Raw genomic sequence first — 18,623 nt, 5'->3', positions numbered from 1 at the left:
AGGGAAAGCTATTCAAATGGGAGAGAGGGAAAAATGGAAAATAATCAATATTACAACATCACTATCAAATATGTAGGAGCCCATGTTCTGGAAAAGATGTGTTCGTTATCTCTCAGACCATTATGGCTGTATCAAACACAAGAGCTCATGTAGGGATGCTTGTGCCCATGGCCAGCAGCACAGCACACACCCAAAGCAGGTGCAATAAGCTAATGTGTCTTTGGCCTTAGCCTTCCCTCTCCTCCAAACAGCCATTTTACAGGGTTTTTTTGTAGTTTATATCGTAGTTAGAATTAATTCTCAGCCTTGTGATGGGGCAAAGAAATATTCGCCTTTTCTTCTCTGCATTAGTGAGGAGCCGAACTGTTGGCAGCTCCCGCAGAGGATGGGTTTGCAATGAGCACATCTCGCCACACGGGTTTTGTCGGCTGCAGCTGCATGGCCAGCCTTGGCCAAACTTTCGGCTGTGTCTGATGCCACCAGCATGGTGACACCTGGCATCGCTGTCACAGCAAACCCTCGCTGGAGCTCCACTTTTGAGCCTGTGCTCTAGTCTGCAGGCAGCTGAGCTTGCTGAGAGCTGCAGCAAAGCAGAATCACCACCAGGAGCTTCAGTTTGCTTACAGAGATCTCCATCTGTGGGGAAAAATAGTGATGGGTAAATTAAAAAAGGTTAAAAATTGCTGTCCAGGTGTGCAGAGCCAGGAGGTCTCGCTGGAGCAGGTAAGGAGGGTGCTATGGCCCCAGCGTGAGCAGGAGTCAGAGCAGTGCACAGACCTGGCATGTTAATGAGCAATTTAACAAGGAGCCACCTCAGCTGGCAGCTGTTGGCTGCCTGAAGGGACAGAAAACCTCACCCTGGTGGTTGTATCATGCGTTTTGCTGCTTCCCTGTGTGCTTTGGGACCTCCACAGGGCAGCAGAGGAATGTCTGCCAGCTCTAGCAGGAATTGCTCTAGATACTTGGCTGTCTCTTTGTTTATCCAAACTGTCTAGCTGGGTGGGCTGGGGCCCTAATCAGTAGTTCATGATTGGACTAATGGAGAAAAAGACCCAGCTGGCAGATTTCCCAGTGAGCTGGGCAGCCTATTCCTTGTGTATCTGCGCTGACCCTCAGAAATCAACTGAAACAAAACCACAAGAGCTCGAAGAATCTGTCTCAGAGATGGTGTTCAGGGTAAAAGACTAAAATAATGTTGCTTAATCATGACATGCAAGAAGTCAATAAAGAATAACACGGCATAGTTCTGACGTGGTGAATTCGTACCTGACTGCCAGGCTCCACTTTTATTATGTCCATAATAAGACGGTGCTGCCACTGTTTTTCATGACCATTAGTCCGGGGGAAGCGTTGCCTCATCCCTGCTGGGCACGTGCTTTCTGGTCCTATAACCTATAACCCTGGTTGCACAGAGTATTCATTTAAGCGGAGGGACTGCTCGCACCCTGCTGCCTGCTCCTGTTGGCTCCAGAGGCATGCAGTGACCTCCTGCAGCACCGTCCCCTCCATCATCCCACCGGTGCAGGAGGGTTGAGGTCTGGCAGGACTCCCAGGGCCCCCCAGTTCCCAGGAGACAATAGGAGAGGACGAGCCCCCAGGATGTACTTTCCACAGCCCATGGCCCGGAATTCTGAAGCAGGTCTTGTCTCTTGTGTGGTACCTCCTGGGGCAGAACAATTAATCAATCCCCAGCTGCTATTTGCCTGGGAATTAGCTGTTTCCTGAGGATTAACCTAATTGTCTAATTATTTGTTATATCACCTCTCCTCCCGCTTCTCATTCATTGTTTTATTTGTAAAATATCTTTAGTCTCTTTTATTTGAAAGCATTCAGGAGACTTGTTTTGGGTTTGGTGGTTTGTTTGGGTTTTTTTGCATACATTTCTTTTCTGAAGAGTCCTTGCTGATACAAACATCTCCTCAGCCTCCCTGGGAGCAAGGACTGGGGGGTCTGGCCTTTAGAGTGTGAAATCTCCCCCCCTGCCCACAGGGAAGTCCTCTAATCTGCTTTTGTTCTTGTGTTCACCCTGTCTGACTGGCTCCTGAGACAGTATTACACTGCAAAAGGGATGTGTGTCTAGAGAACATGCTCTAGACAACTTCTTGACAGGAGTTTTAGGGTTAGGGCATAAATGTGATTTTGCTCCTTCAGTAGGTGTTTAACTACTTGAGTTTGTCCCTGCCCCTAAAGAATCCACCTGCATTAGCAGAATCTGCTCTTGCCTCCCAGAAGCAATTGCCTGTTGACACCTTGGTCTTTGTTCACAGGGCACAAATGGTCACCCCCCAGAAAAGCAAACAAAAAGAGGAGATCACCCACAGAGCAGCCTGTGTGACTGGGAGCGGGGACATTTGGAAGTGCAGGGATGGATTCTCCATCCCCCATTCCAGCTGCCTTTGCAGAGGAACTTAGAGGCCCTTTAAAAGAGGTAGCCGAATTACTGACTCCTTTACAGGACCCTCACACCCTGGGCCTTACTAGCTGGTGTAAGATCCAGCCAGTTAACTTCAGCCAGCTCTTACCAGCTGGTGTAAGCTCCAGCTGGCTTTTACATCCTTCACCTGTGGTGATGTGCGGACAGCTGGTCTAAATTGTGATCTGGGGCTGAAATACTCCTGGTTGTGTCCAGAGTTAAAAGTGAGTTAAAATATGCTTTCTTTGGTGCAAAAGGAGCGCTCGCTCTTTCCTCTCCACTTGGGTATTGGAGCTAGAAGCCAACGTCGGGGGGACAGTCTGGCAAAGCTGCCACCGTCACTCAGGCAGAGAGCGGCTGAATCGCTGCAGATAATGGTCCTCTATTGATTTTGACTTGTTTTTACAATCGTTTGAGAATTTTCACTAAGCAGAATGAGAAAATCTTCTGATCCCCCAGAGGGTTCTCTTGTTCCTCTCGTTCTCTCAAGGAAATAACAACAACGAATAAACAAAAAAAAAACAAAGCAGAAAAATTAAGCCCATGAGTAAACCGTAAATAATGGGGTAGAGCTGGCTGAGAGTGCTTTGATGTTCAAATACATCAGTTACTTGATTCGGTTCTTTTCCTTATAATTTTCCTGTATGCACTTTCCCAACTTTTCATAGGCAGGATTTCAGTAAGAGGCACGGCTCCACGACAGTTCGTGGGCATTCCCAGCCCTGCACGGAGGAGCATGAGCTGGGCTGGGCATGGGGGTTTTGTTTCTTGGCTGGGTGCTTATGTCCAGAGGCTTTTGGGGATCTGCTTTGGGGGTCATTCCTCTGGGTCAAGTCTGTCTGATAAAGTCTTTGCAATGTTTTGATGAGTTCCCAAAATGTGTGTGTGTGTGTGCGCGTTGGCTCACTGTGTATGTCTGTGCTGGACCTGGGTGTCAGGACCGCTGGAGGCTGGAGTTTGTGCCCATGGGGCGGTTGTCTCTGGGGCTTCTTGTAGATTGGAGGTGACCCTGACAAGTTTCCCGTGGCAGGGAGAAGGGGTGCGCACGTGTGTGTGCACCGTGCATGCTTGGGGACTGGGGTCTGCACATCTCATCCGAGCGCAGCGTTTGTAATAGAAGCCAACTCCAAGTGCTAGCAGCGCCGTTCTGCTGCTCAGAGGTGTTTGTTGGCTCATGCAACTGAAAAGATTATGACATTCAAAAGAAATAATTTATAAACAGCAGATGTTTCATAAACTATGATTAAAAACCCCCAACAACCACAACACCAGCCCACCCAGTATGTGCTTGTACCTCAACTTGGAAAAAAGTATCTAGATAGAACAGCTGCTGAGAGCACCAAGGGAGGTCGGCTCCGGAGCAGCACTGAGATACACATGATGCCGAATGCCTAATAAGAAATCTTGAAGTGATACAAAAAGGGCATCTGAGGGAAATTAAACTCATGCATTTTTTATAAGAAATGGGGGGAAGAATGATATGAAGTGGGGAAATGTAAAGTGGGGAATGGGGAAGGAAGAGGGAAAAACAATCATGAGGGTGCAGCAGTGCTGAGCCACACTGTTAAACGCTTTGACAGCGAGCTGTGAGCGAAGCTGGAGTGCAGCTGGCAGGCGGCGATGTGACCCTGTGCCCTGCCTTCCTGAGCCTGGCTGGGGTGAGAGCAGGACTGCTGCTGGGGACATGCGTCCTGACCAGGGAAAGAGCAGGGGCTGACACTGCCGTGTACCCCTTCCCAGAAAGCCTTTTTGATACAACTGTAAAAAATTCATTTCAACATCAAAGCGCATTTTAATTTGGGCTTTCAGTTTGATTGATTTCATTTCTTCTGTGTCTGCTAAATAACGACACAAGCATTTTCAGAAAATGCCCTTCTGGTACTCTCTAACTGCTTGGGTTTGGACTGTAATCAGCCCTCCTCCTCCTTCTCCTCTCGGTCCCTGCAGCCCCTGCCCAGGCGGTGGCTGCAGCCAGGAGAAGGTGGACATCTCCCTCCTTCTTGTGCTCCTGCCAGGCTGGGCAGCTGGGGCAGAGAATTTGTCTGGGGTGCAGAGCTGCTGGCTGAAAGCCTCCCTCCAGCTGTGGCCACATCTGCCACGTACCCCATGGACCGACTGCAGGTCATTGCATCTCGCTCCACTCCTGCCACCCTACCAGTGCCTACCACTCTGCAGCTGTATCCTGGTAGGAGCAGCTCCTTCCTTACAGCCTTTCCTCCACGAATCCACAGATCTGTATTTCTCCAATTTTAGTCCCTTTCACCTACAATCAGAAGACTTCTCCCACAGCCCCAGCCTTTAGTGGCCATCAGCCTCCCTGGTATGATTACATAGGTCTCTCTAAAGCATCACAGGGATGTAACTCATCTGAAGGACCCAGTCAGTTCTTTCCCAGCTGGCTATTAACTATTGTGTTTGCCCAAGAAATCCCTTGGCAGAGATCCACATCTCTTGACCAGCTTTTAGCAACCCCCAGAATAGCCTCCAGTGATGTAGTTTCCCACTCATGTCCATGCATGCTTATCTGCTCACCATCTGAGTAAAGATTTGGATGAAGCAGATGAATATCTGGTATTACCGGCCAAAAACTGCTGAGCAATGCAAAATAAATGGGGAGTATAGAAATATGGAGTGAAGGAGGAGGTCTCAGGAAGCATCTGGCCAGCCCCTCCTCAGGGAGGCTGGATCACGTAGCCCTGGCTGGCAGGAATCTGTGCCCACCGTGCAAGGGAGCTGACACAATTTGGTAGGTGCCAGCCCAGAAACCTTAGCTGGGATCTCCATCTCTCACTGGCTAAAGATGGAGCTTTCATGGCTCCAGTGTTTGTGATTGCCACGTTCATGCCCTCCACATTGCACTGACTGCCAGAGGAGACAGGTCACAGCACAGTGACCGGGTACCTGGCACATTAAATCTGGAATTCCAGTTTGGGCATCCTGGAAGAAGGAGGCCATGTTCTGGTTTAATAATAGCTTGGTCTCCCTGGAGACCATCACATGCAGACAAGCTTCAAAAAAGGCTCATAAAGGACCTTAGAAATCCCCCTGATTTTCAGTCCCCCTCCTCTTCACACATCCCAGGTCCATCACGGTTGAGTTTCTTAGGCAGAGCAGGCTGTGCATTTGCAGGTGGTTTATTTTGTCCTGGAAAGACATACGTACAGAAAGAGAATTCACGCAAACCTGGTGCTGTCTCATTCCCTGAGTCAGGGCTGAGGGCTCATGTTCATGTTCAGCGTTGCTCATTTGTTCCCATTTCCATGAATGAATTGCTTTTTAAAGGGTCTCCTTGGAGAGGTGCTGTGCATTAGAGAGAGCTCATTCAGATAGGATTAGTGATGTCACCATTACCTGCATCATCTCAGAGTTTCCAGCTCACACCACTTTTGTGGATGTAAATTTCTCCTGTATTGAGGAAGACAGAGGCCCAGCCTGAAGATGCCTGTCAGGTATGTCTGAGTGAGCACAGAAGGCATCCCTGCCCACGCACAATGCCCACTGCAGGCCGTGCATTGCAGAGTTGCTGCAGGAGCTGGACCAGCCACCCCAGAAGTGACCTTCTCTGGCAGGTCTCCCTCTCGATGGGAGCTGTCTTGTGGCCCTAAGAAAATTTTAAGATTTTCTTTATAGATTGAGGGATCTGAAAGGTCAGCCATCCCTGGACTTTTCCACCAATAAGAGATTCATTTGGGGATGGTGGTTACCTGTCAGAGCAAAGATCCACCTACCCCAGCACCCTCACCTCCACAAGTGGCCAAGGGAATGGGCTGAATTTAGGGAAAAGAGCATCTGCACTTCCCCAGCCCGCAGCCACTCGCCTTGCCTGCAGCTCAGGAGCTCTCCTGAGGGGCTATGTTTAATAATGTTGATGGACTTTTTTCCCCATGAATTTGTCTAATTGCTTTTTATATTTCTGGATATCCATTTGCTGGTCTCAGCCAAGGAAAGGTTAATGAATTAGAGCCCTTAAAAGCGCCTGAAGGGTTTGAAAAGAAACAAGTCTCTAAACACAAAGCATCATGTTCTCATACTGTCATTAAGAGCTGCAGGATCCTTTGGAGGGTGGTTGGTGGAAGTGCGGGGACCCCAGCCCGAACTCCCTCCTGACCTGTTTCCCAACCCCGAGAAATTGGAGTGGTTTCTATGAGTCTGCTTGAAACCTGCTGTTCCCATTAAAGCTATTTTGTTCTGTGCTCGGAGGGTTTTGTTTCCTTTATTTATTTATTTTCTGTTCCAGGAGGAGGGAGAGTTTGGACTGTTTTTATTTCAAATGTGCAGCTTGAAAAACAACAGCTGCTTATTATGGATGTTTCATGGGGCCCAGAAAGCAAAGGAGAGAAAAGATGTAAAGAAGCAAAGTTTGGCACAAGTGGGAATGATCAGCATGAATAAAAACCGGCCAGAGGAGAGGTGTCCATGGGAAAGGGGGTTCAGCAGCATGCCACTGCGGGCAGAGCCCTGCGGAGTGGCATGAATGACCATGGTGAAGGGGCGATGAGGGTCCTCACTCTGCCCCCTCCCCCGCCATGCTGGGCCAGCTGTGCTGATGGGGCACTTAGAGATTTGCTGGGGGCTGAGGCGGCTGCCAGTGCCAGGGATGCTCTGCTGGAGCCCTCGCCCCCCTCACACCACCCATGGGTCTGTGCTCTCTCCTGACTGGGTTGGGAGAGAACATTTGGGTTTGGGAGAAGCGGGGCTTTGCATCTGCCCATGCATGGGCATGGAGAGCAATTGCTCCAACAATGCACAAGGGCAGCAGAGGGACTAAAAATGTGCCCAGGGACCATCCCCTCCGCTTGTGGCATGTTGCATTTAAAAGCAGCCCTGGCCCATGGCTCCTGGCTGGGAAAAGCTGGTGGCTGCGGGTTGACAGCACTGGCTGGGGAGCAATGTGCTCCTGTCCATGCGGGACTCTGTGGACAGTCTTGCAAAGATTACACTGATAATTTCTCAGCTCCTAACCCTGGAATTTGGGTGTGTAATTAGGGCAAGTAGGCTGTAATTAACCACAGGGATTGAGCACACCAACTCTCAAAGTACAAGAAGAGCTTAATGGCCTCCTGGAACCTTCCACAGTGGTGGCTGTGGTACCTTGGCTCCTGGGAGAGGGCATGGATGTAAAACTGCATCTTCTCTATGTAGCTGTGGGGGATCTCTGTAAAATCACCTTTAAATGCTTTTTACAGAGAGGGTCAAAGACGGGACAGGTGAGGTTATGCACTACACGGTGGGTGCCCTGTGCTGGTCCGTAAAGTCCCAGCATCAGTGTTACTGGGGTAGGGTCAGGGTCAGGCCCCTAGCACCAAGAAGAAAAGCTCTCCTGGAGGTCTGCATGCCTCTCCAGGACCTAATCACCCTGACCAGCCTCACCTGGGACCTGATCCCACCCACATACCCACCTCCAGCCCTTAGCCCGGGGCTGTGTTTAAGCTCAGGCTCTCAGCCTGTTCCCTTCCTTTGGGTGGGCTGTGTGGGTGCTGTACCCTGCCTTGCTCCTGGGCCCTGGCTTCAGGGCTGCCCTTGGACCTTCTTCATTGCCACAGATCTGCATGATGACAATCGCTGCCCCAAAACTGGCTCTCCTTGCCCTGATACTGAGCCCCTTTCAGTGAGGTTGCTGTCCCCCTGAGCTCCTTGGCTCATCTTCCTTTGCAGAGCAGCCCCCTCTTACCGCTTCATAGCACTTTATTCCCAGGTAAGTCAGCTTTTGTTTTATTTTATTTTTGTGTAATGTTTTTTTATTAATGGAAGAGCAGATATGAAGATGCAGTGCAGTTTTTCTCTGAAATTGTGTCATCTACTGCTGGGAGAGATGAGCAACCACCCCCAGCAGTAAAAATGTCCATGCAGATCTTGAGGAGGGGGCAGGTGTGGGGGTTTGTGCAGGGGGGTTTGTTGCAATGTCCGTGTGTTACTGCCACAACACTGGCAGCTGCCTGTGCCCTTAGGGCCATTTCCAGGTGAGCAATGCTTGCTGATGCTGTGCAGATCCTGCTGCGTGGGAGGCAGAAGTTGCCCAGCGTAAAGAAAGTTTTTTGCTCAGCTTTTCCCCCATATTTTCTTCTGGCTGTTCGCAACCTTTGAAGGCAGAGCAGCCTGGCTGCGCCAGGCTGCTGCAGGATTTAGGAGCTGATTTTAAGGGCTCAGAGCAAGATCCCCCTCTGTTCCCAGCAGCTGGCAGAGTTTTAAAGCACCAGAGGCTGCCTGTGATACATTCTGCAGCACAGCTACTGATGGGGGGCACTGAGGGATGGGTACAACTAGGGAAAAGAGCTGAGCACGGAGTGAGAAAATAAAGATGAACTGAGGGGAGGGAAGGAGAACTGGAAGCAGCTGGCAGAGGGCTGTAATAAAGTGACAAGAAGCTAACACTTCGGCAGCTGCTTGGTGCACTGGGTAACCCAACACATTTAATGAGATGCTGCCTGCTGCTAACTGAATGGGTTGGTTTCTTTAAATAAATATTATAATAATATGTGGGAGACTGCTCTGACAGGGTGCTCGGTCCCCCCAGCTTTCCTTTTTTGTCTGACAGTGCTTTATTGAACTTGCCCTTTTTTTACGTGCTGTGGATACTTCTGTGAGCAGCTGCACTCCCAAGGCGAGCGTGGGAGGCTCAGGCTGGATGGTGGTGTCTGCTTCCCCAGTGATGCTGGGAGCACTGGTCCTGCCTGCTCTGGTGGAGATGGGCTATGGCCCAAAGGGGGGAGGTTTGGGCAGGCTGCTTGGACACATCTCAGCCAGGTTAGGTATGCTGGGCAGGGACCCTGCGCAGACATTTGGGCTGCTGCACCTCTGTGAGCCCCTCTCTCCTGGCCAGAGCCATGGGTGTCCCTCCACTGCCTGGTCTCAGATACACATTGCCTTGAACAATACCCACAGCTGCTTTTATCAGCTTCAAGCTGACTCTGAAATTGACTTTAATTCCCTCTCTCCCGTGCTGGCCTGGTAATCGGTTACCAAATCTGGCTGCTGCTCTGGCTGCTTTCTGTGCTGGCTGAGCACCTGGGAGGCTGCTCTTGCCAGCCTGGAGAGGGTCTGCGCTTGGACAGGGTGAAATGAAGGTTTGGTGGGCAGGGCTGTGGGTGTTTGCAATCAAACCCAGTGGGGCTGAGTGTGCAACAAGGCTAATACTACTCTAACGCATGTTTCAAACTTTAGCTGAGGTGCTGAGTTGCTTTTTGGTGAAACCTGCTGTGTTTTTATGGCTGTACCAAGGTGCTGACTAGTTCTTGCAACCATCCTTGAGACTGGCTAAAGCAGCTGTGCTTAGTGGCAGGGCAAATTCCTTCCTGCAAGACGCAGCAGATTGGCAGATTCCCTCTGCATCTCTGGAACAGCCCAGAGCTCTCAAGGAATGTGAAGAATTGGGAACAGTGGCCAGGTGATTGAAACCAAAGGAAAAGGTTAAAAGTCCCAGCTGCACAGCTTTGATAACAGGAACACTGAGCACTTTGCTGCAGTATAAGTGTAAGATCATTCCAGACTTTATTGCTCCTCCAGGCCCTGTTGCAGCTGATATCCTCCTGCTGTGCTCTACCACCAGCTGAAAAAGCAACTGCAAAAGGGGTGAGAAGAGCTGGGAGACCAGTAATGGGCTAGTTGGAGCCCCTCTGCTTCAGGTCAGCAGCTGCTTTACTGTGAAGCATCTCAGCTTTACTGTCTGCAATTCTTTCCATGCAACGTGCTTGTTTTTAACGTGTTTTTCCAATAGTTTCCCTCTAGCCTTTGTGGTCAGATGCTCACTGGTTTTGCTTCCCTGAGCAAGGTCAGTGGCAATCCTCCTGTTTCTGCTTTCCACACAAAAAATTAGCACTCCAGGAAAATAATACAGGTTTCTGCTGTCAGAGAATGGTTGGCAAGCTGACTCATTCACAGGTTGCAAATGCGCTGTGGATTGGCCTCTGAGACCTGGGCAGGCACCATAAACTGTTCCTCCTTCATCTAAAATCCAGACAAATGCTTATGGCTTCACCCATAATTTCACTAAGTGTGGAGGAAAGCTTGTGTTACACTAATTTCTGCACTGGAAAAGGACTTCTATGAGGAGATGTACAGGGCGTGGGCCGTGATGTTAAGAAGCTGTTGGGGCTGAGCACTGCTTTGCCAGAGAGATTCCTGCTTCCCATTGCTTGTTGGTGGCTGTGGAAGCCCCGTGACACTGAAAGAGGTGGCAACAGAGAAATGCTGCTTGCTTGAGGTTGCCACAAGTGAGCACCGAGGTGCCAACAGACTGCCCCTGGTGCAGCAGGGGTGGAGGGCTGCTTCTGCCCCAGCTGCACCTGCGGAGAGGCAGAGCCACCACCTAAGCCAAACACGAGCACTTCCAAACTGCAGCTGCTGGCCTCCAGCACGTCACTGGGATGTGAGCAGGAGTCGTGTTGGTCCAATTCTTGCTGGGGCTCAGGCTTTGAGCTGGGGGAGCGGCTGTGGTATGGGCCACCAGTGGCCTCACTGGTGTGGTGGCCATGCTCTCTTCCATCCCCCACAACCCCCTCATCTGTTTTACCCACAGCTTTGAAAAGCGCCAGAGCAGCCTTAAAATAGATGGTAAAAGAGAAAAAGTGCAAAAATGATTCAAGCCATTTCTGCATAGTTTGCTCTATTTGTAGTCACAATTTGATAAATGAATTTAGGTCAAAAAATGAGGGGGAGGGGGAGAGTTTGGACTTTTTCTTTTGTACAAAATTCAAGAAAATTTTGGAAAACTGGAGCAGCTCAGGAAAGGACTAAGTAGCTGCCAAACACAAAGCTTGTTTCTGCCTGAAGAGCAGGGTCCTTGCTTGGTGGACTGGGGAAATTAACTTTGTTTTCGTAAATGTTGCTACTTTGTTGCATAGCAGGCTGGGGTGAATTAAGTTTGTTTTCATAAATGTTGCTACTTTGTTGCAACAATTAATTAAATGTTACCTGAAGGCCTGTGCCCTGGTGCAAGGGCACTTTCCCAGGTTCCTGTGCCTGCTCGGGCGGAGGACTGGGGTGAGCAGCCCTGCCCAGTCACCTCGGCCCCCCAGAAGAGCACCCAGATGATTTTAGATTTTAGTATAACGAGGTGCTGGGGGTTGGCTTTAAGGGCTGCGGACACCTCACTACATTGCCTAATGGGGGAATTCATTTTTTGGTGCATTTCTTTGAAAATTAGCAGGACTGAAGCACTGGGTTTGTTGACTCTTTGGAGGAAGTGAGAGCAGAGACATCAATTTACTCCATTATTATTTTTTTTATTTTTTTCTGGACCAGTTTGCTCTTGCCAAAGCTGGGAGCTGCCCTCTGTTTTCACACCACAGTTGCGGTTTTCTTCCGCTGAAGCTCTCTGAGCATCAGTGCTGGGTGTCCCAGGAGACTGGGCTCCAGAGCTGGGGCTGGGAGAAGGAAGCGCTGACAGTGTCTGAGGAGCAAGAACCCCTCTGCCACAGGGAGCTGTGGAGATCCCTCCTCGAGCCTTTCCTTCCAGGCAGACAAGGAAGTAGTTTCTACCAGCAATACCTTAATTTGCAGAATTAAAAAATGCAGCTGAAACATTGACCTCCTCTTCAGCCTGTGGACACAGTGTTCGGTAAAGTAGTTTGACCAAAGGCACCGATTGCTCCTGAAAAATTATCTCGGGCTTGCTCAGCACCGCAGGAGTGTACAGACTGGGCAGGGCAGTCCTCTGACACAGGGGAGAGAGAGACCGCTAGATGGATCTCAGAGAGCCTGGCTTAATTCTGCTAAACTTTTACTATAATCAACTGTTTGATGCCTCTGATGAGTTACTATAGGTTCTGTATCTACCGTGACAGAGATATCTTTTTAAGGAGAAGATGCTGATTTGTGTGTTTCTGGCTCTTCTGCAGAGGTCAGGAGCTAAAATTGCTCCTGGACAAATGGATCCCCTGAGCGGTTGGGCTGGGAGGGTTGCTCAATCCAAGCAGCTATTCAATGGTTAAGGGAGAAGAGCAGCCTTCCCAGTATGCAGAAGTGTTATGTTCCTTATTATAGCTGCTATAGAAGTTATAATTTAACCTGCACTTAGGAAAAAAAAAAAAAAAAAAGCTCCCTAGAGTGGAACTAGACTTGATATCTTTTTTTCAACGTATTATTACTTGGAGTATGTGGCAGCTGTTTGCTGCAGTGTTTGAAACACCCAGCAGAGTTAAACGAGAGATGTGCCAAGGGATACCCAGGGCAGAGAAGCACTGAAGTCTCACCTCGGACCCTGCTTAGCAGAAAGGCTGCTGGGAGGGTTGAACGTTGTAAGACTTAATAGGCTGGTACGGTGTTCCCTTCTGCAGAGCACCTCAGGGTGCACCAAACCTGCAAGATGGTTGATGATGTAGAAAAAAATCACCTGGTGGATACAGATACAAAATCTAGTTTATTCTTCTATCATATGTTTCTGCTCCATGGGAAGTGTTTGAGGACTGGGTTGGGGGAATTAAATACATAGAGGTGGGTGAGAAGGTGAATTGCTTTGAAATGGGATGTAGACTTGACCTAGTCCCAGCAATAGCCTCAGCTGGGTTTAGACAAGGTTTTCCACCAGGTTTTCTTGATCTCAGGATCCTTTGAAAGGGAAGCAGTAGTAATGTAATAAGGAGAGCAGTTGTATGAGTGACATGCATGTTTTGATAGAGGACGCCTGAGGATGGATGTCCTTGTTAGTGCACTTGCAGGCATTCCCGTGTCAGCCCTTCAGAAGGCAGATCGCTGTGCTGGGTTGGATGGGTCCCTTTGCTGCAGCACCTGAACCCCATGCAAATCCCTGCAAAGAAAAATCTGCTGAAGTAACTTCCTTGTAGTGCTGTCAAGTACCTTCAGGACACTTGCTCACTCCTCTGCTAGCCTTCAGGCATATGCAAATGTAATTAATATGTTCTAAATTAATCTTCAGCACACAGGGGAGCAAAAAGATGCAACCTTCTCTGACTTTCTCCCAGTCCCCATCCATCCTAATGATGGTGTGGAGTAATATGACTGCAAGAAAGAGCATTAAATATCCACCTGCACCATTCTGAAGGTGTGCTGCAGCTCTTTGCACGGCAGGCTAGTCACGGTACCTGCTGCTCTTGGACTCACCAGCGTGAGCAGGGGAAGACTCCCTGCTCCACCCAGGCTTCAACAAATGTCCCTACTGCATCACCAAGGAAGCTCAGGTGCCCCCCAGCCCTCTCCTTGCTGGGCTTCCTCAGGTGGCACTTGCTGAGGGACTACAAAAGAGCTCAGTGCCCTGGTTAGCCATGCTCCAGCTGGGGAAGTGCATTGCAGACCAGGTAACCACAGGACAGAATAATCCTAATTAAAAATAAAAAAAAAGGAAAAGTATTTGAGGGCCGATTCAATCCTTTTCCAGCCTGACTTGCTGCCTATATGTTGTAGTTTAACACAGGCTGGCAACCAACCCCGCACGGCTGCTCACCCTCCCTGGTGGGATGGGGGAGAGGGTGGGAAGGGTCCGAGTGAGACAGCTGACGGGCTGAGCTAAAGGCAGTTTAACAGCTGCAGCAAAAGCCGCAGAGGCAAGCGGGGCACAGCAAGGCGTTCATTCCCCGCCCCCACCGCAGCCCGGGGCTCAGCCACCCCCAGGACAGCCGGGCTCCATCGTAACGGGGGCTGGGGGGCCGACGGCATCACTCCGAGCGTCCCCCCCTTCCTCCGCCTTCCCCCAGTCTACGTGCTGAGCGTGATGCCGCACGGTCTGGGATGTCCCTGGGCTCAGTGGGGGGCAGCTGTCCCGGCTGTGCCCCCTCCCAGCTCCTTGTGCCCCCAGCCTGCTGGCTGTGGGGTGGGCGAGGAGCAGCAAAGCCCTTGGCCCTGTGCGAGCGCTGCCGAGTGGTAGCGAAACACCCCTGTGTCGTCAAGGGGGGTTTCAGCACAAATCCAGAACGCAGCCCATCCCGGCTACTAGGAAGAAAATTCACCCTGTCCCAGCCAAAGCCAGCACACTGTCCCTGCTGGCACTACAGCTCTTGGGTGGTCACAGAGACCATGTCCAGCCTGGCCCGAGCTCTGCTCGCTGCTCCATCCTGCTGCCGCATTGTGTCCCTGAGCTGTGGCACAGTTGTGTCCCAAGGTGCGGTGTGGCTCTGGGAATGCAGCACCATCAACTTTGGTGGGAACCTTCAAAAGGAGCAGGTTTTTGTGTTACTTCTGTCTTATTTGTGCCTGGCCATTTAAAAATATTTATGGATTAGCGGGAGTTATGCCAACTTGCTTGTGTGTGCAAATCACGTGTTTAATTATGCATTAACCTACATCAACAGCTTTTTATCTAGAAACCTCAAAGCAATTGGTGAGGGGAGGAGATGCATTGCCGTGATGGTGTGGGAGGTGTGGAACATCACTGCGGGGGTGCGGGTGCCTGTTCCCACACCACGTGGAGGGCTGTCAGGGATGGCTGTGGCCTGTTCCCACGCGGCTGGGTGAACCTGCCTTCCTCTGTGTGTGTGTAACAACCTGGCTCTGGCTTGCACAGAGACCTGCCTGCACAGCCCAAGGGGAAGCCAGGCCCTTCCTTGCTAATCCCTGGCTTTGAATACTTACTCCTGCTCCCTACCCAAAGCACTGTTTCTGGTGAAAGGCATATACACATGACAGTGCTTGTGCATCTGCATTTGAAAATTTGGTCTCTAATGCATCTTTCCAGTGTTTTCTATAGACGCACTCACATAATATCAGAAGTTTCTTTTGCTTATAGGTTTTTTGTTAGCCATTGGTGGCTGGCAAGTGGTCTACAGAGTTCAATTTTGCTGTTAATGATTGCACGTGCTTGAGTTGTGATGGAAAAAAGTGGCTTGACTTTTCTTTTTTTAGAATCAGCTAAAGCAAGATTAATGGAAAATCAATGTGTGTGCTGTAAATTCTGTTTAGTTAATACACACAATATTTTAAAAGTACAAAATAATAGAAAAGCAGGTAGGGTAAAAAGACAGTAATTGATGGATCGCCTTTGATTTTTGCAGAGAGAATAATTGTGTGTGTAACTCTGAGATGAGGCACTTAGCAAGCTGACATCATGTTCTGCAACTCTTCCATCCATTTAGTCATTAAAATCACTGTTTTCAATGCACCTGGAAAGCTGCACCAGAGAACAGTGAAGCACATTTATTATCAAGTCTCACAGGTATGTTGTACATGAGGAGCAGCTGAGAAGTCTGCAAATGTGACTTGTAAAATGCTAACCTTGTGTTTTGTTGGATGCGGACACTTTCTCATGTCTTTGTATGCTGGCTCTTTCCCGTCACCACCGGCAAGTGCCTTCTAGGCGATGGGACTTGATTTCTCTTAATGAGTAGGAATTGTGCTACCCTTGACATCATTTTTGCGATGAATGCCTGGTGAGAAATGGTTTGCTAGCTGCTGACTGTGTTCCCAACTCATTAAATCTCATGGGAGTGAACACTCCCGATGCTTAGTACTTTGTCAAATGTAGCCTACGAGGGAGTGCCTGCCTGTCACAGCAAAGCTCAGCAAAAACCTGCCCTGCGGTGGCGAACAAGATGGTCCCTTGTGTCAGGCTGCCTATGGAGAGACAGAGCATCTCTGATCTTCCTAGCTTGTAGTCTAAGTAAGTGATTGGACGAAGTGCAGGATGTAGAGATGATGTGGGGTGGTGTTTTTGCCTGCGGTCTCAGGACCGGAGAGGCAGGGAGAAAAGCAAAGGCTCCCCAGTTGCAGCCCTATCTTCTCGAGGGGGAGGTTGGGTCGAGAAGGATCCATCAAGTCAGGAGCCATCCTGAGATGGACAACAAAGCTACCTCCAGGGATGGTATGTTGTCATCCTTAACTGCTGCATGCTTTGACACCCTGCAGGGGTAAGTGGCTGTTGGAGGGACTTCAACTTTGGCTTTTTTTTTTTTACAGCTGTCCTAGTGACAAGGTAGTGTTTTGCAGAGCAGGAAATCTTTGAGTCAATCACATCACCAGCCTAGCCCAGGGAAGCACAGGCATAGGTGCAGGTTTGCTATGTAATGAATATTTAAATTTGAGGCTGAAGTTTCCCCTCGAGGCCCAATTTAATCTCCAAGAGTTAGTGTACAAAATATCATATTCTGTGATGGGTGGGGAATAGTTATGACAGCCTGCAGAGCAAGGAAGTCTATCAAGGAAAGATGTAGTACTTAATTTTCATTACTCAAATGGGTTACCAGTCCTTCTGGGCAATAGTCTCATTAGCTTGACACATGAACATCTCTCAAGAGGCAGTGCTGCTGATCATTCCTGAGGTGGCTTATTGGATGAGCTCTTGACCAAAACCTTCTCCATGGGAGGAGAAGTTGGCTGGTGGCAGTGTAAAGGTGAGATTCCTCCATGCTGTTGTATAACCCGCCACTGGCTCTGAGAGCCCTGCTCAGACCCGTGAAAGTATCCAGCATATCGAGCACTTGTAAGCAACTGGTGGCAGTTGTGAATGCTAGGAAGACTTCTCAAAGGCAGACATGACGGCTCAGGGCCTGATTCAGATTGCTGTATGGGAGCCAGGTTCCTAGGAGACTCCGTAGAGATGGGAAGCACTTTTTCTGAACAACCGAGTAGCCGATCCTAATGGTCTGATTCTGTTGTACTCTCAAATCCAGGCACTGGTTCTCATCTGTATTTCCCTGTAGGCACCAGGTGGCAAATAGATGCCACAGTGCTGGCTTGCACCCATGTAGCGGGAGTGTGGGATGAAGCCTAGCTAAAAATTGGGCACCAAGGAGCCACTTCTAGGAAAAAATTCAGGATACTCTGAAATTTTCAGGCGTGAAAGCAAGTGCTATGCAGACATAGCTACTCCTGGAAAGGCTGGTCTTTTCACTTAAGATTGATTACTCTGCCTCAGCATGTGTTATTAAACATAAAAAATACAAGGATGCAAGGGAATAAACTCTGGTATAAAAACCCAAAGATTTATACTTGAGCTTTTCCACCCAGCTCCTGTATTTGTTTTACTGCTTACTTAAGGGGCTCAATTATGTCTTGGAGGAGGAGGGAGGCAGAGGGTGGGAAAGAAACCTGTCACCTAAATGAAAAGGCACAGTGCTTCGGTGAGGTGTAATGCCTCCTGGCTGCTGGTGGAAAGGAAGAGGGGCTGGTTGGGATGACAGTAATTGGGCAGTGCTATTTCAGCAATAGCCCTCTTAGTGCGTGTGTGGCAGATGAAAGTCTAGGTCTGAGGGTGGGTGGGATGCAAATGCTCTTGCTGCTTGGATGTTCTGCTGTTCCAAAAAGACCTCAGCCTCCTGCCTGCCTCCCCCCACCAAACCTCAAAGAACAAACATTAGCAGTTCTTAGTGGAAAAGAAAGAAGAATAAGACTCTCTTGGGGATTTCGTGTGAATTTTTTTTTTTTTTTTTTTTATTTAAAGTAGAAAATTTGAACTTTAATGCAATGCAATAGGATCTGAGTTATGTATGTCTTCTGGATTCAGTATGTTCCTTGCTGCCTTAAAATTGTTCTGGGTTCTCCCAGAAGTCTGGAGGGAAAGGCAGAGTGCTCTTTTTCCATCACAAAATAATCCCACACACGATACCTCAGTCTCAGGGCTGTCTGTGTGGGGTGCCAGCAGGAACCAGGAGTTGCATAGAGAGCAGTGGCTGCTTGTGATGGGCAGGTTTGGGATGAAGCAGGGAAGTTGTGGGGCTTTAGGAGGCATTTGTGCTGCTGCCATTATCCCGGCTGCTCTGCTGGCACCTCAAATAAGCATTTTGCCAGAAAAGTGGCATTTTCTAGAGATGGAATTGCAGTGAGTAGAGGGTGTCCTGATGGGTCTGTTAGCCCTGGCGCACAGTGAGGATCCTGGACTTTTGCTGCTGATGGGTGCTTTGTTCTGGGGAGGACGCCTGGGGGTTTTCCCCAATATGCCCTGAGAACATGCCCTGCTGCTGTCCCCTGTCACCCAGAGATGGATGACTCTTTTCTTAATTTCCCTTCCTCCTCTCCAAGAAGCACTAGTGAAGCTCTGCTCAAGCAGTGCCTGGGATCCTCAAATATGATATGGGACTGGGACCTGTTCCCATCCTCGGGGCATAGCTCATTGCCAAGGATTTCAGGTGTGAAGTCTCTAGTGGCACAGCTGTGCTAGGCTAGAAACATAAACAATGCAAGTAGTATGGTCAGCCTTAATTGATGAGATCTAGAAAAACAAACAAGTGGCCAAGCTAAAAAAGTTTTTGTTATTGTTAGTCCTAACAGCAGCTGGGCTTTGTTCCATACCCTCCAGATCTCCACCTCTTTCATCCAGCAGTAATTT

At 49.3% G+C, this 18,623-nt stretch overlaps 1 protein-coding gene and 1 long non-coding RNA gene across 3 annotated transcripts in view; one reads left to right on the top strand and one right to left on the bottom strand.

Moving 5' to 3' along the window:
- The window catches only part of LOC308071083, a 50,769-nt gene extending 33,045 nt beyond the window's left edge, over positions 1 to 17,724 (top strand). For both annotated transcript variants that reach the window (XR_013930975.1, XR_013930976.1), the window contains one exon: positions 352 to 17,724. This is a non-coding gene — a long non-coding RNA (uncharacterized lncRNA). The remainder of the gene's footprint in view (positions 1 to 351) is intronic.
- The window catches only part of LOC308071079 (protein FAM83D-B-like), a 441,583-nt gene that overhangs the window by 306,987 nt on the left and 115,973 nt on the right, over positions 1 to 18,623 (bottom strand). The window lies entirely within an intron of this gene.

This window comes from Falco punctatus, assembly GCF_963210335.1.
Source record: "Falco punctatus genome assembly, chromosome: 10".
Taxonomy (NCBI): Eukaryota; Metazoa; Chordata; class Aves; order Falconiformes; family Falconidae; genus Falco; species Falco punctatus.
Note: the sequence above shows the minus strand (reverse complement) of the source record. Positions and strands in the feature narration are given on the sequence as shown.